A 20,680-nucleotide genomic window follows, 5' to 3' on the forward strand; every position below is an offset into this window, starting at 1 on the left:
CGTTCCTTTGATATACTATTTTGAAAGGTGCAAAGTTTTCAACAAGCCTTAGTTTAGTTCGCTTTAATGCGGTTGGTACTTGTACATTATTGACTGAAAAAACTATCGTTTCAATGTAATCCATGCTACACGAATTAAATGCCACATCAAACAACGTCAAAGAAATATGCGATTTTAAATTGACAGGCTAATTCAACGGTATTACACCACGAATGATTTAATTCTACTGATTTTACCAAACTGTCGCCTCTTCGAATAACTGCTCGTCTTACTTCTCTTGCGAAAAAGGATTTTTCACGCGTCACGGGAAGTATTTTGCTAAATGAGCAAAAATTTTTTTCAGATTTACGATGCAACATATTATTTAATAGCGGAATTGACTAATCTTTATCCACCGAATAGATTTGGCGAAACACTGCATAAACGCGATTTAGCTGAATCTAACAAAGGTTATTTAATATTTTTACAAATACCACGTTCAAAGTATTATTTCATCAAAAAAAAAGAAAAAAAAAAAACTAAACAAAAATCGAGATTTCTTAATTTGTAGATTATTTTATCGGATTAAATTTTTTTCTTACAATTTTGAAACAATGACTTCATTAATTTTTGCCACTTACAACAAAACATCGTGTTCCCACGAAATAACTTACTACGAAATGCGTCTGCGGACTGATTCCTTTTAAAAATAAAAAATAAAAAAAAAAAAAAAAACAAAAAGTCTCCTCCGAGTTCGTTCTTTTAATATCGAAATGGGATGGGCGAGAGCGTGGGAGGCACAAGTTTCAGTACCGTCTCTGTACGCCGGGAATTTCAGGTTCGTTTAGAACACAGAGTCCCACCTATACATCCCGGCTCACCTACGCGGTTAGATTGCCTCGAGTGTTCGGATTGCTTAAACTCACTACAGATCCATAATGCAATGTGTGTATGCGTACCTGGAGCAAGCAGCGAAGGACGATTCGGTCACTCCGGACGTCGTCAACGTGATGAGAAAAATCACGGTTAAATATCATCTTCACCAAAATCGCGCCCGACGTCTCGTGCTCGTTTCATTCTCGAAGGTACGATTCCAGAGCCACGTGGACGAGTTGAATTTTCGCGTGAATACGAATTCGGCGTCGGTCATTTCCTCGACGATTACTGCGTCATACGTCATAGCCGGGACCCGCGTGACGCAACCTTGCGTAGCGTGTCTCTCGACTCGTCTCTAGGAGCATTTTTTTGACCCTGAAACTCGCGAAACATCAGGTCGAAGCTCGATGCCGGGCTTCTTCATCCGCTCTATAATTATCGAGGCGATAATCACAGCGAGTTCTTCTTCCTCCTTCCGCGTGGTAAAAAAAAAATTAGCGACAATTTTTCGACAGCTAAGATGATACGTGGAGATAATCCGGGCTCGAAACCTACCCGCGAGAAGAAGATGATTCTTCGAGGCGCGTGCGGTAATAATGGACTTTTTTCAACACCGGTCACGATATGACGTCGCGAGGCCTGTGTGATAACCCTCGCCACAATGTTCAAGATTAAACGAAGCTTTCGCTTCCAAGAAACGCGAGTTATCCACTTGGTTGTACAGTCTTGTGAACTCTTGTGACGTTGAGGTGTAGGGTATCGAGCAATTTTCATTTTCTCACGAGAATAGATCCTATTTTTGTCGCCAAACATCGGTTGGGTTTCAACGTATATTTCATTGTTATTTTATTGTCAAGTGCGATCCGGTCAACCGGGACCGATAAATTTTCATACGAATTTACAATCGAGCAATAATGAAAAACATAACCTCAAAACACCGTCTCGCGGTAAAATAAATAGATTAAAATTCTGCACGATATTCATTGAGGTATGGCCGAACAGATCGCACGATCTGACGATGGCAAGATCATTTTACAAGAATCTTCGAGCAGATTCCGAGTTTCAGGAAAAATTTATACCGCTTCTTGTAAATACGCGTAAATCGGTCAGGTGACGTTGCGCGCAGAATTGCTCAACGTCGCTTCGTACTTCACAATATTATTCGTCGCGCTGTTGAACGCTGGCATTTCCCGCTCGACTCGTCTTATCAACGATATTTCTCGGCACCATTTTAGTAGACGTATTTAGTACATGTATGTATTACTTTGGCTCGTTTGTCGTGCGAGCGAAAATTACGGGGTTTTTCACTGGAGCAAAAATTGACACTACGATTAGATATTTCACGATTACTTACATTTTACAGAGTCTTTACGAAATATTGCTTGAGAAAGAAATTTTACTCCGATTATGTGATTTCTCACGATTTCTAAGATTTCATATAATTTCTTAAGATTACAAAGAGGTTTCTGTAATCCTAAAGGATTTCTCACGACTACCGCTGATAACTAATACAGAATTTTATTTTAATACGAGCAGCCCGTCGCGGCTTCCCCCGCATCCAAATTTAATGTGATAAAATGAAAATTCGAATTCAGATAAAAAAAATCTTGCAAACAGTTGAGGATATTTGAACCGAGACCGATGATATCCGACCTTGGTGAGAATATTGACCCGTTTAGCGGTTGGCGGCAAATTTAGGGATTTTCAAAGCAATCTGGCTTTTTTAGTTGGAAATTTGGTGATTTTGATTTTTTTTATAACGAATTCATTTTTAAACCATTTTTTTTCCCTGCAAAAATTCGAATGAACAAAATGGAACAATCACAAACGCGAAAACATTCTACCCACAGTCAAATATGAAATCAAATAAGAAAACCCAACATCCCGACATAACCTGAATTGAACAAACCCCAAACAGACCGTATAAATACTCGAGTGTATAAAAAATTATTTGTCTATTTCACATTCAGGTTTTCCAATTACAAACAAACGAAATTGGTCCGGGAATTGGCGGGATTTGACAAAGACTCTAGCAGGATTGCGACAATCCGAGTTGGCAACACTGACAACAACTTACCAAAGTTTCATCGCAATCGGATGATGCCTGTTATCTATTTAAAATCTATTATAATACATCTCTACATCAATTCTTTCTTCAGTTCTTAAGCACATTCAGGATTTTTTTCACAATTGTATCACAGATTCTGATCAGGTACGAGAATAGTAAAAACTGATAAAAGAGAGATAGAAAAAATCGCAGCCCCACTCTGAATCTTGGGTGAAAATGTTTCATTTCGGAAACCATATGTTTTTTTATTACTCTTGTTTCATAAAAATGAATTTGGGTGTTTTTCGGATGGGTTTAAAAAATTGTAGGGTAAAGGAGAGCGATTAAAAAAAAATGTGAATACATTTTTCGACGATTTTCAGGGTTCCTGATAACTTGGGAAAAATTCATGGTGAAGTAAAAAAATTTCGTAGAAATCGGCGTAGAATTCCACATGCCCGTGTAGATTACTGATTACAGTGTGATAATTTCGGAGATTACGAAGTGATTTCAAACGATATTGCACATCTTGGTGAAATATGCCGCAAAGGGTAGCACGTCGCAAGTTTTTGTGGCATAGAGATAAAGAGCCACGATATAGTTTTGCGCAAAACGTAAGCAACGCCGCGCGGCCTTAACGTTGCAGGTCTCATCGACCTGAAACCTACTTTGCTCGATCGTCGCCGGGAACTATTCGTCGACGCGAAGCGTACGACCTTCGTCTTCGTGTCTAGGATGCCGCATGAAATAACGCCTCGTTGTTCTTTAACTTTTAATTTTATGGTGTTTCAGCACCTCGAATTAGAGGCGTGCGAGAGGGTTCGCCGAAATGTATAATTTATTGAACGATGCATGACGAAGTAAATTTCAATAACACAACTCGCACCGTCGCTTTTTCTTTCGCTCTTTTATTTGTCGTTTTTTTTTTTCTTTTTTTCTTTTTTCTTTATTTTCTCTGCTTTTTGCTGCGGGAGAGGAGAAATTTTTATACACACGTATGATCGAAAACCAGAAAGCGGGTACTGTTCGCTTCGATTGTGAGATCCTTAAGCCGATCCGTCTGTATTATTTATGGACGTAAATAAAAAAACTAACGAATTAGAAAAGCAACAATCGCGGTGTGGAAAATATTTATCGACCGCGGTAGATTGTCGTAGAAATTCAAATCGAATTCGGCGGTAAATCGTGTGGTACGATTCGATAATTTTTAACAGACACAGTTGATAAACGGAATTTATCGATCGGTAACATTCAGAGTTTGACGATGGAGCTAGAAGTCACAGTGATAACGAGCGTTGAAAATCTCTGCTGAATATATGATGAAAAAAATACTAGAGGATAAGAAAAAACCGAAGGTAAATAAATTCCCGAAAATGTTCGGCACCGGCACCGTTGGCCGCCTAAATTTAGAAAGTAACCAGTCAGCCCAGCTTCTCGGTGTGGATTTTACACTGCACTCGTATAAACACGTGCAGCGTTGAGCGTTACATTGTGAGTATAAGTTGTATACGGTACATGTGCACAGATATAATACGAACGTCGTACGGAGTGTATATAGATTAAAACTTTCGTTCCTAGAGCGATACAGAGCCGCTGCTACGGCCAGAACAAAGTCCATGCACAAATCCTGGCGGCCCCGACTTCCTGAACCGGTTAAGGAGAGAGGGGGGGGGGGGGGGATACGGCTTGGACGGTCTGAAATCATACCTATTTTTAGGAGTTTTTTTTTTTTTTTTTTAAGAAAATGAAAACACTTGAAGCAATTTGAGTTTCAGGGGTTTGTTGTATATAGTTTTGAGAATATTTTGGAATTTTTTCAATGAAATTAATAACAAAATGGCGGCACGGCGCGTGTGAGTAGCGAACGACACCGAACTCGCGGGCTTTTGCGGTGGCGCATCTTTTGACATTAGTGTCCAACTTGCAACAGATCGAAAAATATTTTTTGACTTCAAAACAACTTTCCGGATTCGAGCTCGTAATCCAAATGATAAAAAAAAAAATCTGTTTTCAAATACGTACGACTATGAACAAAAAAATTTCATTTTTCGATCAATAAATTGTCGAAAATGTTTCTATAAAAAAATTTTGGTATTGAAATTCAAAAATCTAGCCACGAGCTCGAATCGATAAACAAGTTTTAAAGATTGTCTCAATGTTTCAAGTCGATGGGATCAAAATTTACCGAGAAATCTTCGCCAACGGATTGAAAACTTGCTCGTTCGCTACTTATACGCGCCATGCCGACATTTTGTTATTAATATCAGTGAAAAAATTGTAAAATGTTCTTGAAACTATAAATAATAAAGCCTTCGAACTCAAATTGCTCCAAATTGTCATTTTCTTTACAAAAAAAGAAAAGAAACTCCCAAAAATAGGTAGGATTTCAGACCATCCAAGTTAGTTTTTGAAAATAATTGTAAACCCGCACTGAAAATCTCTTCGAAATTCAAAATTCACCTGCCCAACATCAGGACCACAATATCGTTTTTATTTATTGCTCAGACGTTGGGAATTTCGCAGTGGTGTCGTTCTTGTGCAAAAATTTTTTTTCACCCAAATGTGTCGGACAATTTTCAGAGCTTTGACCTCTCGGTATCCGTTCTCCCGTATGTATGGGGTTACCGACAGTAGAGGGGATGATGGGATCACGTGTGGGTTCGGTCCTTTTCCCTCTGAACAGTCCGATGTCGATCAGCGTCTTTATCGCGACACTCGTCGAACGATGAACTTGCAACCTTGTTACGTTACCGAGTTATTCGTACAGCAAGTTACGGTCAGGCTGTCGCTTTTCGCGCGCTTTGATTATGCTTCAATCGGTCGGATTCATACCTTGGGATCCGGCGCGCGTCTTCGATCAATCGATAAGCGAATCGACGAATCATCGTCCATCGGTATTATTGTTCAATTATTTTTCACAATTAAATATGATAATCTCCGCAATCTACGCAAATGTTACGTCACTCCGCATCCTGCAAAATTAATTTTTAGCCTTATATAAGACAAGATTACTGTATATTCGAGTTTTGTGATACTTTCACCCACGATTTTGGGATGAGACGCGTAGAGTAGCGGAACTATCCGCGGAAGAAATTTCAAAACGAGAAAGAAACTGCGTTATGGAAAGGGAGGAAGGGAGGGAGAGTGTGTGTGAGAGAGAGAGAGAGAGAGAGAGACAAACAAGGGGGAAAAATTGGAAACTACAAATTCTCACAGAAATTGAAACATATCGTATTATTTCGTACAAAATTGTATACATATGCATAGTTTTTCGTAAGGTATTGTTAATTTTCGTTGAGAAAAATTACAGTATCTTCTGAATCTTTTTACTAAACAACTACAAATTTTCACAAAAATCTACAAGTTTTCTATGAGAAACCATGCATGTTAACAAATTTGTGAGAAAACAATTTTTCTTTACAAACTTGTACGAAGTGTCCCAATTTCCTTAAAAATTCGTAGAAAATTGTAGAAATCATTTTGGCAAATGATTGTTGTACCTACAACTAGTCACCTCGTTTTTGGTGTCGATTGTTGGTTTATATCAAATCTGCAATGATCCGATGCATCTAGGCGCCTACTTCTCGCGGTGGATGATACAAACTTTTATCCGATCCCTCGGTCTCTCTCTCTCTCTCTCTCTCTCTCCCACGTTCCCAATAATCTCTTTGCAGTGGAAGCGCGTGGCCAACGCTGCGTCTTCTTTCAATCGCTCGAGCGTTTCACTCCGGAGGAATTGCCGTACCTCTCTCTCAGTCTCTCTCTCTCTCTCTCTCTCTTTCTCTCTCTCTCTCTCTCTCATTTCTTTATTTTTGACTTTGTCGTCTTCATCTCTCTCGCACTCGCAGCCGTGCGATGTCGGTGAAACTCCACCACGGTTTCTAGACAGAGTTTACCTTCACTATAGGTTCACGTACACGTTCACCGTACATAACGCCCCTCCCATACCGGATCGCCGTGAGCTCACTCCTCACCGTAGCGGCAAAATAGGAACTTTTCGAAAATGGCCTAGATCTATGAAATCGGCGCGAAAACATAGATTCTAAATACTGAAAATAACATGAAATTTGAAAGCGTGATTTTGCGTGATCTCTCCATTCGTCAAAAATTATCATGTGGAATATATTATGTGACGAACCAGCCGTTAAGGAATTAATAATTACGTTCGTGAGCTTTCGAAGCGAATTAACAGGCAGCGAAATTGACTGTGTTGGAAAAATTCTTTCATCAGGAAAATTGCGTGATTACGGTTTAAAGTATGAGACGGGACTGTTTTTGCGATATTATGTTGGTTGACGTAGTAAATCTTGTTAATTTCATAACATATATTTATTTTATCGACGATGACTGCTAGATCGCTATAAACGGGTGATTTCCCCCTTTTCATAACAATATGGAAAATACAGTTTTTCCGGCGAGTGTTAATAATCCTGTCCTTTTTCCTGCACCTGAAAAGTCTCGACGAATCGAATCAAAGCTGCTCGCTGCTGGTATTTATACCGATACAGCGCGCAGTGCGCATGCGCTGACGATCATCGCCGTCATCGCCGTCATCATCGCGATCGTCCGACAGACGGCCGTGCCTTAGGATTGTGAAACTCGGCGCGTATGTAGGCGCAAAAGCGACTTTGCCCTCTCGTCGGCAGAGCGGCGCCACCAGATGAATCCGCTTCCTGTCTCCTCCGTTCGTCTCGCTCGCAACTAAACGCGGCCCCCCTTCGTCTTTCCGTCGAAGAGTCGTGAGAGCGAGGCGAGGCGAGGCGTTTCTTCTTGGGATCTTTCCGCTTCCCCTCGCTGAGCACCGATCCCATGCCATGCCATGCCATGCCTTACGGAATAAGCTGGCACTCACTCTCCTTTCTCATCTCTTCGGAGCTGGAACGGCGCTCGCTGATCGCCGACGTAGTAGCGGTAAATTACCAAGCGAAGTCGTGGGAGAGGGGAGAGAAATCGAGGGACTACGTTTATGATGGCCAGATTTCGATCGGACAAATCGACGTGACGGCAATGTAGAGCCCGATTGCACACGGTGTGTCGACGCGAGTCAAACCCGAATTTGGTACCTATTTGCACACATGCGTTGCTGCATCGGGAAGAATCCGAAAATTAATGGTGCGGGGATCCCGGTTGAGAAAGTACGTTGCCTTGTCGATGAAAATTACGCAACCGTCGGCCCAGGCCTTGTCGACGAGATTTCGTAGCAGAGATTGGATGAACTCGATGTTGAGAATAACGCGAGTTTTGATCGATCGAAATAATTTCCTAAGATATTACTGTACCTACGTCATATTGTAATTGTGTACGAGGGGGCGGGGTTGAAGTTTCGAATTTGAATAGTTCCGAAAAACGCCTAATTTCGTATTATTTCATGGCGAAAATCGGAGGAAAGAAATAAAACATTTTGGAGAAACAACAAAGTTTCGAATGGTCGGAAAGCCGACGACGGCTCGTCATTTCGAAATGCAAGGATTCAATAATTCAAGTTACGATAGAGCTAAATTCTGATAATTAATATGGACTTACGTAACGTAGTTTACTCGACGAGTGAGTGTGAAAAACTAGAAAAACCGAAAATGGGAATGACCAAGAAAATACAAAGCAAAGACAGCTCAAAGTGGTGAAATTTCACCAAGCCGGAAATTCACAGCACTGAGAATCTTGGATCATTCGGAATTTCGGTGTTTCAGATTTTTGAATTTTCTCATTTTTGCACTTTCGGAACTTTGACTTGTCGGAGTTACGCCCTTTCAGCATTCTGCAATGTGTCTCACTTTTGCCTTAAATATCTTCTTTTTTTTCCGTGTAGATGTGTTTTACACCCGACATTAAACGTACTTACATACATGTATCAATGACGCGGTGGTATACGAACCAGATGCGCGCATTCCTGAACTACAGACAGAGTATCCCTGTCACACCTTCAGGGATAATCTATAAGGTTAACTATTTCTTTCGCACGCGTCCGTGGCGATTAGCACGCCCTGCGATTGGCACGTGCGGTGACGCTTTTTTGCAACATTCGCGATTCTCCACGCCGCGTATCGTATTGCGTGCGAGCAGCATGACTCTGTGTCAGGTGCGTACGTCACGTATGTCGCGATACGTCAAGTTCTTGTTCTTTTTTTCTCGCTTCTTTTACTCCATCTTCCTCCCTTCATCGGCGATCCTTCTTGACCGAGCGACGTTTGTCTTCTATGTTACACCTATCATCGAAACGTTCGGTTACCCTTGCAGAGTTATAATAAAGCGATCAATAATTTGAGTTGCTTGTATAGCGGGGTGAGAAAAAAGGAAAAGAACAAAAACCGTCAACTTGTTCAAGTTTTACAACATGCAAGTATTCCGCAGATTTCTAATCAGTATGAATACATTATTTTTCTTCTATACCTCGGTGTGCAACTTTTTTCACGTTAAAAGAGCGTTTCCAAAAAGAAAAAAAAAAAGAAGCGGGTAACCGACGGGCACAGCTGCTGGAATGAAACGAGTACGACGAAACATGCATATAGAAGAGAAGAGAAGTTTACGGAGGGAGGGACACGCCACGTGGTTAAACACGCCCGCCGCGGTGAGGCTGCGGGTAGGAGGAAACGGGGTAAACGTTCTCGTAAGTTATCATAAGAGCTCTGCGAACTTGACCCACTCCCGGAAAGTTGCCGGGTCTCTCTTTCTCTCTCTCTCTCTCTCTCCCTCTTTCTCTCTGTATATGCATATTCGCGGCTATACGTACGGCGATACCGAAGTTATACGTGTGTGTATTACAGAACGTGCTGATAACTGTTGCATATAATATCTTCCGGCCGGAGAAAGAGGGAGAGAGAGAAGAGAGATATCGGGACGAAGAGTGAACCCGTCCTCAAACGGCTGCCCCCCGTTTAATCGAAAAATTGGATCGTCGGTTGAATATTAACCGATCAATGGGTTGGTACCCGGTTCCCCCCCGGCGTAGCGGGTGCAACGCTCCTTCGTGAACTTGACCCAGAGCCCCGAGTGCGCCGAGGAATGACTGAAATCTTTCAGCTCACTCTCGCTCTTAATTGCCGTCCTCACCCCCCTCACTCACCCCCTCCCATCGGCCACGACTTGACCCCGCACCCCCTAGGCGCAACCTTACTGCCTTTTCTCCGCAGCATCCGAGCCTCTTCGTCGGCTCCGCTCGAGGGCCGAGAGTCGGTCGTTCTCCGTCCAACGCTGCCGCTCGCGGTGATAAACAAAGGAGCGATCGGGGTTGGGGCGCTACCGGGGTCGGGGTGGAGGTGGAGGTGGGGGTTGGGGTGTCCCGAGAGTAGTACTACGCCTCTCTCCACACTGCAGGGCGAAAGAGCGATAGAGCAAACCCGTCGCTCTTATCCTTGCACGGATTGCCGCAAGTGCGAGGAGGACGACGCGAGGCCCGTCAATGAACGAGTCGGCTCGGCCACGTGAGAATGGGCTCTGGAAGGCGGAAGGCGGAAGGCGGAAACCCCTCAAGGTGGGGATGCCGCTTGCATCGGAGATACCTGACACCCCCTCCGACCACCTCACCTCACGGACTCTACGTTCACTTTCCAGCCAACTTCGCAGAGATGGAAGTTACATGTACCTCGCACTTCGACGACGGAAAAGAGAGACGAGATCGAGAGGAAGCAGGGACGGTCGGGAAAAACCTCGTATCGTACTGTCCCGTCTTCAGGATTCGATTCAGTTATCATTCGACGGTCGAGTACGCGTGACACGATAGTCTTGGATTATGGCCAATGCGTGGATCGGAAGCGCATGGTTACGATGACGGACTGACAGTTCGATCGACAAACCTGACACCGACCATGCGTACCGTAATTTGACAGTAGGTACGTTTTTGGTACGGAGAACGTGTCTGTGCAGGAACGATTTGAAGACCAAAGATGTTCGGACTCGGACATCTTCACCTGGATGGATTTGTACGGTGGCATAATGGAAATGAGCGAGTATCGATGTCGCGGACGGGAAGAGAGGAGACCTGCAGCGGGAACGCGGTGCAACCGGGCGGGCGCACAAACGTGAACTAACCTCGGTCAACCCTAAAACGAGAACACTCCATTAACACAGCACGTGTCATCGGCCTCCCTTTCTCCCTCCACTTCCACCTCCACCTCCGCCTCCGCTTCGTTCCCTCGACTCCACGGCTCCGAAGCTCCGATTGCGCGGCTGTTCCTCTTTCCATTTCCCTCTGACGAAGCGACCGGCACCGAGCCGAAACGGAGCCGACCGTATCGCAAGTCGACGATGCAATGGTCCTTCGACCGTCTCCATTCATAACTCGAGAAATGGGAAGAGGAAGAACCCAGCTCTAACCATCGCCCCCCTTTTCTCCCCGTCCTGTTGTTGACCGCAACGTCGTGAAAGCTCCTCGGTTAAATGGACTCTGTGGCGTGGATGCGGAGCAATTTCGCTAGCTCAACTTCAGCTGAGATCTAAAGGTCGTGTGAATGCGACGTCGTGACGTCACTGACAGACCGACGACGTCGACACGGTCGTTCGGTCATTTCATTAGCGGGCTGCAGGTTTCGCGGATGACTAATAAAGCTTCCGGGAATTCCCGTAAGCAGTGAGTTATACGTTACCGATGACGAACCGCCGTATGATCGTGACATCCGCGATTCAGTCGGACGGGAATCACCAGCCTGAATCAACGGCTTGCCGACGATTTATTCTTTTTTCTCTTCCATAAAACTTGGATTTCCCCTAAGGTATGTAGAGGTAACGCCTTGTTTGAGAAATCCATTTACCACCAGCTCCACCGAAGTTCTTGAGGAATTTTCGATATCGAATTGGGAGAAGGAACTGTGGCGAGGCAATGATTGCGGTGCGATTAGTTTGACAAGGAGAGTTGTTACGGAGCAACGCCGACACTCCGTGAGGGACGGGGTGCGTTTGTGTGTTTGCACAGGTGTTAATACTTGAGGAAGGTCGGGTAGTCGTGTGTTGTACGAGTGCAGCCGGAGAGCTAATTCCATCGGCGGATGAAGTATTGACCAGCCAGAGAGCCAGGAGCCCGTTTAACTCGACAAACACACAACACAATACACACCGTGGAAAGCATAAATGGTCTACTACGGCGTTCATTCATGAGTTGGAACTTTGGAAGGTGTGAGATGTGTAGGAATGCGGCGGCGGCGGCGGTGGCGGCGGATGGAGGAGGGAAGGGAAGGAAGGGAAGGGACCCTCCTCGTCCGGGAGCCGGGACAGAGATGGAAGGAGGTTGTTGCGGTTGTAAAGCGATAAGATATCCATGAATGGGCAACGCGGGCGCGAACGCGAATGCCGATCAACGATCGAAATCAATGAGATCCGTGCACCGACTGCCTCGTGCCGGCAGGCAAACCAGCATCGCGCTAGGTAAACCCGGGCACATGCATATCGCGTGGGCGAATGTGCCTCGTACACAATACCCTGCACGATAGAGCCGGTGTGCACCTCTCTCCATCCCCGCATACGGCACACGTGTGCAATGGATATCCACACACCTACGTCTCTCCACGCCGAGAGGTAGGAGGAGGCAGCACGTGGATCCCCGGCGCGGCGCACGTCGTTCGGAAGAAAATTTATACGTTCTATATCCGGGAATTTACTACACCGAATAACACGTGACAGAGCTATAAATACCCTCCACTCGCGGATAGCCCAACTCGTGCGGGTAAAACGTCACTTGTACCGTACCTGTACAACCTCATGCCTGTACTGTATCCGTCAGACGAGACTTACTAGCAAGGTTGAGCCGCGGGTATTTTCAACGTTTATGAGTTTGTTCCAATTCCAATTTTTCACAATCGATACCGCGTTAGCTCTCGCTTGGAAATCCATCGAACGTCGTCATGGTGTTCGGTGGTCCGTTAAATGTCCTTGAATTTTGCTTGTCCTTCAAAGGTCCAGGAAACTATCCTTTAATTTTGTTTCTTATGTCCCAGAAATATTCTATTTTCAATGTCCTTGAATTTCTTACGAACTTTTCACTGGACACCGTGGTCTCACCGATACCGTTTCGATTCTCCCTCGCTGATCTCTTATACGTACTTTCTCGACGGTCCAACCGATCATTCCGGGCTCCGGGAGCTCTTTCGGTGATTTCACTGCACTGCCTAGTGGCTGTGTGTAGGTCTATGGTTAACAAAGTGTGCAAGACCAGGGATAAGAGAACACGCCAGCCGCGACCGTTTTGCCGGTAGGGGAACGCTGGCAATGCGGAATACGGAATTCCCATTAGTTTGACACAGGAAACTCCGCCGCCGGAAGTGGCGCACCGGCCAGCGTATGATTGCATCCTCAAGGACCTGTTGCTTCTTCTAGGTAACCAAGGGTGGGCTAGCGTCCGATTCCCGGCTAGAAACGGGTCGTGTATAGTAGCGTGAGTATATCTATCTCTACCCTTTGTTAATTCCTCCTTAATGCCTGGCTGTTGCTCGTGCCGGGAGGTAACAGGGTCACTGGGGTGTTTGGCCTCAAGTTTTCATCCACGCCGGACAAGTTTAGTCCACCTCCCCCAGCTCCGCGGGTGAGTTACAAACTCGCGAGGAGGGCCGCTTGCGACCAGGACACCCTGAAGGAGATCGAAACCACCGATTGAATCGCTCTCGCAAAAATTACAATAGCTCAATTATGGTCCCGTGCATACCGAAGATGGATCGGAGACTATTACTTTAAACTTGTATAAACATAATGAAACTGGGGGGAAAAAAATAAAAATTCCACGACGATGCAGAGGTGAGCCATTTCGTTCGATCTAGTATCTAGGGAAATCTAGTAGCCTTGTGAACTCGGTAGAGATTATAAAGAGGAAGGATCCATAGTATGGACGATTTTATTCCATCTGGCAGTGTCGTTGAACCTCTGGGAGACCTGTTGCTCGTCCCGATCCCTCGGAGAGCCTGCCCTCTACCCATACCTCGTAAACACCCATACAGGATCAGCATGGGAATGGGCGATCTTTGACGGAGCGGCGCGTTGCCGGGCGGCGGTCTTATGTTAAACGTAGTGGGTCGTGGGTGGGATCAGTCTGGCGTGAACACGACGGCGCCACTTGCCGGACGAATCGTTCGTCTGCTACCCGCCGTCCCGCCGCCCTCCTCGCCCTATGGATAACACTTATGGCCTTGTTAACGACACCGGACTCGCCATTATCCAGGGCAGACGAATCCCCGAATAAATAGACCAAGAATCTCACCGTGACCTTCGCCCTGATCGTGCTGTGAAATTTACTCCCGGTACCTGCTCGCCGCAGTCGTCTCCGAGCAGCTGGTGGCGTGTGACCTAATCGCCAGGCACAGGTGGCAAAGGAACCAGCGGGAGCAGTTGACGCTGGCACCATCCTGGGGCGAGGGGTTCATAAGGAAGAAAGGGAATTCGTGACCGAGATAGGGATAGGAGAGGTGGGCATTGTGAATACAGACATCTTCCTTCGCTTGGCGGTGCAGCAAGGTGGAAGGTCGGCATTAGCATGAACAGAGCCGCACACCCTCCCACGAGTTCTGGAACCGCACGTGCTTTGGAGTGATCCAACACAACGGGATATGTGTAATGTAAGCAACAGGTACGTCACCGTAAGGCATCGAAGGACACAATCCCCCGCGGATTTGAGAACTGCTTCGTGTTGCATGGGGTGAAAGAACCGAGGCCACTGCCCTGCGATCATTCGGAGGATGACGATAAATCGATACGACGATAAGACGATAGATCGGAATGCGTTCCGACGATTGAATCGACCCACGACCTCGGTGATTGGCTTAGTCGCTTTGACTCGTGTCTCTCGGTAAATCTCCCTACGTCCGATGGTCCGACGCTTCTGCGTTTGACCATCGCGTTCTTATTCTTCATTTTACTCTTGGATACAACCCTGTGGCGTTAAGTACCAAGTGTTCTTCCGTTATTCACCCCATCACGTTCGCAAGAAACGATCCTTGCGAGCTGCGATCGTTACGTATCAATACAGGATGGGAAGCCAGTAGGCTTGGGACGGTCTTCCGGGGAGACTGTGAACAGCAGCTGCGTTCAGCAGCCGGCTCGGTTGACCAGCAGGACTGGCACAACCGCCGCATTGCACCCGGTCTCGGGTCTGTCTGGACTTCTCTCCACCCTAGGACAGGCGGGCGACTGTCGATGGAGGGAAGGTGACCCAATGTTTCACACTGCAATCGCGCAGACACACTCACACACAGGTGCAACACCAGGCACGCTCGCCGATCGCATGGATCGACTACCAGGGGGCTCCAAGGCGCACATCTGTCGGTTAAGTCCTGGAAAGACCGCGGAGGACTTTGGTCAAGCATTCCGAGGGGAGAGTCTCGGATAAGAGCTGTTCTGCGCTCATACGCTCTCCTGTCGGGTGTCCTCGACTGCAACGGTTTCGAGCTCGATCGATCCTCTTCCAGCTATCCAGAGTGAGTAGAAATCTCAGAAGTTCTGTCGTAAGTCTGATACTCGTTTCGTCATTCAAGGACGTCACTGGCGCCGCACCTACGCGAGTCCGGAAGTGAGAACGCAGTGACTAGGTCGTGATAAGAGACCAGGAGAGTGGCGGGGATGGCGTAGATAATGCGGTACACGTGGCTACTCGCTGTCAGTTAAACATCGAAGTCGTCCCAAACGCACCGCTGTCCTTTCATTCCTCTGGGTTTGTTGGACCACGTTCAATGCACCTCCACCGTCGGACTATCCGCACAGCTTTGTCGCTCCCTCGACCTCTCGAGGGTTATCGAGGTTATGCACTCGCCCCCGTAAAAACGTTGGCGTGTACGTCACCTACCTGTTGCCATAAAACATTGCGTCAAAAGAATGCATGTGTGCGGTCTACATTGCGCGTACCTACGAGACCTCGGTATCACTACCCAGTGACGGATGGACAGGGAAGGAAGCGCTCTCTCCGAAACACTGCGGTTGTGGGAGATAATAAAATAATGCTAATTTCCGGAAAAGCGATGCCCTCTGTCCTCTTTTCTTTGCCTCAAGATCTCCCTTGCGATTTATAGAAGGGCGGGAATTTACCCAATTAAGAGTTCGGCGTATACTTGCGAACGTGTTCGCAATAGGGATAAGTTGCATGGAAGATGAAAGTCGGAGAATAGAGGCGCAGGGTTTTGGACAAACGAGACACTAGCTTCTTGTTCTTGACTTATCCATCTCTTTGAGAGTTTATTACAAAAATATCAACAACATTCGACGTTGAACCGTGGATCGACCAAGTACGAGAAGCGATGTAGAGTGGATTCGATCACCTTGCGCAGATCGAAATGTAGCAATGACGCATTGGCGGGAGATCCTGGGGTTCTCGAGCAAATGCCTCGGCCCTGCGTCATGCAGGTATGTATAGTTAGAGTGTAGTTCCCGCATTGACCAACATACGGAAAGACCGGACATGACATGACGTCTACGCTTCCTGCTGCATCGGTAAAGAAGGCCGACGACCGTTTGAATTCCTGAAACGAGGTAGAGCCCGAGTGCTCGATGTGCGAAGCATCAGGTCGCATAACCGCTTTTCTTCGGAACGGCTCGGAGTTGCGAATAGCCAGGCGATGCGTAGGGGGTTCGGAATCAGACGCGACGGTATTCCGATGGCTTCGACTCCCCGATGAGCGAGTTTACCTCTACGAGCGTAGAAGCGAGTTAGTCGTTGTTCGTTCCTCGTTGAAAACTGAGAATTCAGATTTCACCATTCGAAAATATCTCCTCCTCCGAAACGCTGCGGTGAGTCTTGCTCCACTACCAAGCCCGCGTTTTCCCGTGCGACCGTGTGCCTCGTCCTGTGTGCCCGCGTTCGTGTGTGCATGGAATACTCGTTAGTAAATGGTCTCAGCTCGCTGTGTGCGGCCCCGGCACCAGCGCCAGCGGTGCTGAGTCACTGCTGCGTTGCCAGCATCGCTGATATCGCGGGTTTCCGGCGTTGCCGGTTCTCCCGGTGCCGCTGGAGTGAGACGAGCGAGAGAGACGGACTTTGCCTCGGGTGGAACGAGGAGCGACGATCAGGGCGAATCGAGGCGGGGGGAGAGGAGGCCAGGGCAGCGACGGAGACGGAGAAAGTCCGAGTCCAAAGTACTGGATAGGTACGCGGCTGACGGGAGCGAGAGAGACGGAAGAGGCGCCGGTACGTTCAAATGTCACTGCGTTGAAACGCATATTCGCTGCTCGGCGCAGAATTCGTAGAAATCGTCGGTAATATAGACGCGAGGTTTCCTCGAGATAAGCATATAGCCGCTGCAGAGAACGAACAGGGTTACCAATTGGGTTCGACACTGGCGTAGTGGATGTTCACGAGCCGGGGGTATATAGCGAGAGCCGCCGTAACAACTCGAGTATCGAGGAGCGGAAAAACACCGAGTCGAAATCGAGCTAATTACACGAATTGGAAGATATTTTTCAAAATTAATATACTTTCCTCGCACTGCTGGGACAAGCAACCGAATATACCAATTTGAAAAAACGAAACGACGAACTAGTCACCGGGGAAGGCACGACATCGTACGGTTTCTTTCGCAGAAGAGGAATCCCATTTTTCCACAGAGGTTTCAGAGAAGCCAAGTCGCACCATGTAAGTACGTTATAACCTCGTCGAAGTTTTGGACGCTTGGAACAAACGCTGAGAGAAAAACGACCGTCGTAAAGCAACAATTTTGAGACATTGTTGCCTTGGAAATACTATACATTGGACTACTATTTGATTTGGTGTCAATCCCACACCATCCGATGCTGAAATTCCCAATCAACGGCTAGTTTCGACACTACGTCGTCTCCAGTTCACCTATGAAATTCTAGTAAGCCTTGGGTATTTTCGGCCATGTAATGCAGAGCGGTAGTCCGCAGTCCCGGTTCCTGAAGTCCGAATTTCTCTGCACACACGTCGCATCAATCAGCTCACGCCTTTCCTAGCAGTACTAAACAGTAAGTCACTCCGGGGATCAGGCACTTGCACCAGTGGTAGTTCTCGTCTTGGTCAGCCACTCGGCCAGGGTCGAATAAAAAGTAGAAAGGGAAAGCGCGGCCGGTGAAAAGCACCGTCAGTCTCCTGTGAACTCGACTTTTACGGTCACTTCGTTCGGCGCCCGTGACGGGCTAGCGTCATCGGCACAGCCAGAATCTATCGATATCCGAAACGGTTCGGAACTGTGCGGCAATTACAGACTGTTGGTAAAGAAGGAAGAAGGAAAAAGAACGCGGATACAGAAATGAGAATACGGAGAACGGGTAGAACAGACGTCGGCGTCTCTCGAACGGTCAACTACACAGCCTGCGTGTGACCAATGAATAACAAGTGGACGTCCGGTTGATGACGTCCGACATACTCTACACTCGCAATTAGTTTCTCAACGGCGTGATTTTCTGCATGATGCCTACCTGTCTACGCACACAACTCGAGTACCGGCATACCTCTTACAAATATAATGTTAGAGGAGTAACAGCACTCGATGTTCGCATTGCGAATTTTGATTCAGGCTTGTATCTTTGCCCCAAGTGCACACGGTCAACATCGGATAGTCCAGCACGAACGATTTGAACTACCGCTAATTCCAAGCTTAGCTATTTTATCACTCGGTATTTTTCACTTTTAAAAAAGTCCGCCAGTGTTTGAGGCGCCTGGCTGGCACTCCGGTCTCTTTGCCCAACCAAGACCGCAACCTCGTAAAGTTACACCAAGTCTCAAGGAACTTTCCTAATCGTAGGACCGGGGATCCGACGCGTTTCCACCCCTCGGTAATAGAGCCAAAAACCTGCGTAAAACTTTGTCAAACTTGGCGTGGGCATCTCCGAGAACAGAGCGAGCTGGGCGAGGGAAAGAACGAGAAGCTGGGAATTATCATGGAAATTTTTCATTGGAGGGACGAAAAGATGGATAAAAGAAAATTCGGCGACAGACCGATTCACCTGCGGTTGATTAATTTTTCGTCGCTTAAATCCGGAAATATGCCGAGGACGACTTTCCGCCGCAAAGGTATACACGAAGAGAAAAATCGAATAATGACCGGTTAAACCCGAGCTACTCGGGCCGCTGTAAGCGCCCTAGCAACTCGATCGATGAAACTTGGTTCGGATCAATACTGAAGCGTCGCCCCGTGCAATGCTGTGCAAATTGATATCCCGATTCGTCTGACCGTGGCCGTTTTCCACCACCGGCTATGGGCTCAAATTTTCTAAACGTCAAAACAGTTCCTCCGGAGGATCTTTCTTCACTCGGCGAGTACCGAACGAAATCCGTGTGCCAACTCCCTGCCTAGTCACGTAATGGTGACAAATCGATGATTTGGAAAAATTTCCAGAGGTCAGACAAGATTTCGCTATCGAATATTTTCGAAGTTGGACGCGAAAGAAAAAGAATATATATATATATATATATACGTATACACCACGTATAATACATATGTAAAGCTGCACTGAGATATGCGATGATGTAGAAATCAAATTGCACCGCTATCACAATATTGGATAGCCACGGGAAATAATCGTGCTGACCACTGTTTAGATTGCATTTCCATTTAATTTAGGCGCAGGCGAAACTCCGGACCGTTGTACTTCGATACACGTTCAACGGCACCCTTAACAGGTACAGCTTAAATATCTGTCAAATTGATGCTTCTGACAATGAGAATAAGTTGAACTGATTTTGTCACCGGTGTGAATGGTTTTTGAAGAAAGAAAAATCTAACCCTCGTTTCGGTTTCGCGCGATCGGAGAGAAACTGAAGACTTTTTAATTCTGGGCTCATGTAGCAACATCCCCAACCCTTACCCTATATAATACAAACCCCCGCGTGATCGTCATGTATACCTACAGGAATTAGCATGAATCGTTAAAAAGTCTCTCCGCAGTGCCGAATAAAACAGAAAAAAAAAGAATAATAAAAGAAAGAGAAATTGAATATAAAAGCCGGCATGTGGGAATAATCAACGTTTCGTTACGCGTAATCTGCACTTATGGTTCTACCCAAGTAACTTATAATTATAAGTACATGCGTCAAGTGGAAATAAAATAATCTGAACCGCAATTACGGATTTGCCAGTGGCAGAACCAAGGCGCGCGATGTGCTCGTGGTGCTCGGCTCGTCGTCAGATATCAAACAGACAGGTATACATAAAATATTCACGAGTACCCGAAAATAGTCGAATTATTAGTTCGGTTTACTCTGAAAATTCTACGATTGGTTGGTCGGCTTGTGCGCGGTAGTTTTTGCGCGGGAATCGATCCGACGCCCGTTCACCCAGCAGCGCACCGCTCCAGAAGGTGGCAGGTTACCTACCTCGGTCTTATTCTCCTGGAACCGTGCTCTCATTAGTCCAGCAGCGATGCTCGGTTCCACACAACGTACCGTCAATCCGACGAGCATCATAGCAATTTCAGCCTATCGAGGAATATCCTTGAAGAAAATCGCATGAAATTCCAAAGATCAAGTCGTCTCCTCCCTGACTGCTTTGCAAAATATTTTATATTCAAAATTAACCGATCACTCGAATGTCAAACGGCAACCTTCTGGTCGATACGCGAGCAGCGTTATCCTTGGCTTTTCTTTCTCATAAGTTTCACCGCAGTTTTTCAGAACGACGTCGAGACCGGTACCATTTAATTCTTCAGCATCGCTCACCGGCCGAAGCTCGATCCTCGGCACGATGTGCTCTTGGGCGTGATAGCAGTTGGTTCTTCCGGCTGTAGGTAGCTGGTCCGTGACGTCAATCGCCTGCACCAGCTCGAACTTCTTGCCGGTGAGTTAGCGAGCTGCAAGTGCTGTCTGTAGATCGACGAGAGAAAGACGAAGCGCAGCAAAGCGAATCGACAGGCTCTGTTATA

General features: G+C 46.6%; 1 long non-coding RNA gene across 3 annotated transcripts in view; it reads left to right on the top strand.

Moving 5' to 3' along the window:
- The window catches only part of LOC124293806, a 45,991-nt gene that overhangs the window by 23,170 nt on the left and 2,141 nt on the right, over positions 1-20,680 (top strand). Inside the window, exons 1-2 of one of the 3 annotated variants that reach the window (XR_006903651.1) lie at positions 16,386-16,991; positions 20,425-20,595. This is a non-coding gene — a long non-coding RNA (uncharacterized LOC124293806). Of the gene's footprint in view, positions 1-16,385; positions 16,992-17,443; positions 19,964-20,424; positions 20,596-20,680 lie in introns of those variants that run through there. The other 2 variants (XR_006903650.1, XR_006903652.1) reach the window with 2 other exon arrangements.

This window comes from Neodiprion lecontei, chromosome 4, assembly GCF_021901455.1.
Source record: "Neodiprion lecontei isolate iyNeoLeco1 chromosome 4, iyNeoLeco1.1, whole genome shotgun sequence".
Lineage (NCBI taxonomy): Eukaryota > Metazoa > Arthropoda > Insecta > Hymenoptera > Diprionidae > Neodiprion > Neodiprion lecontei.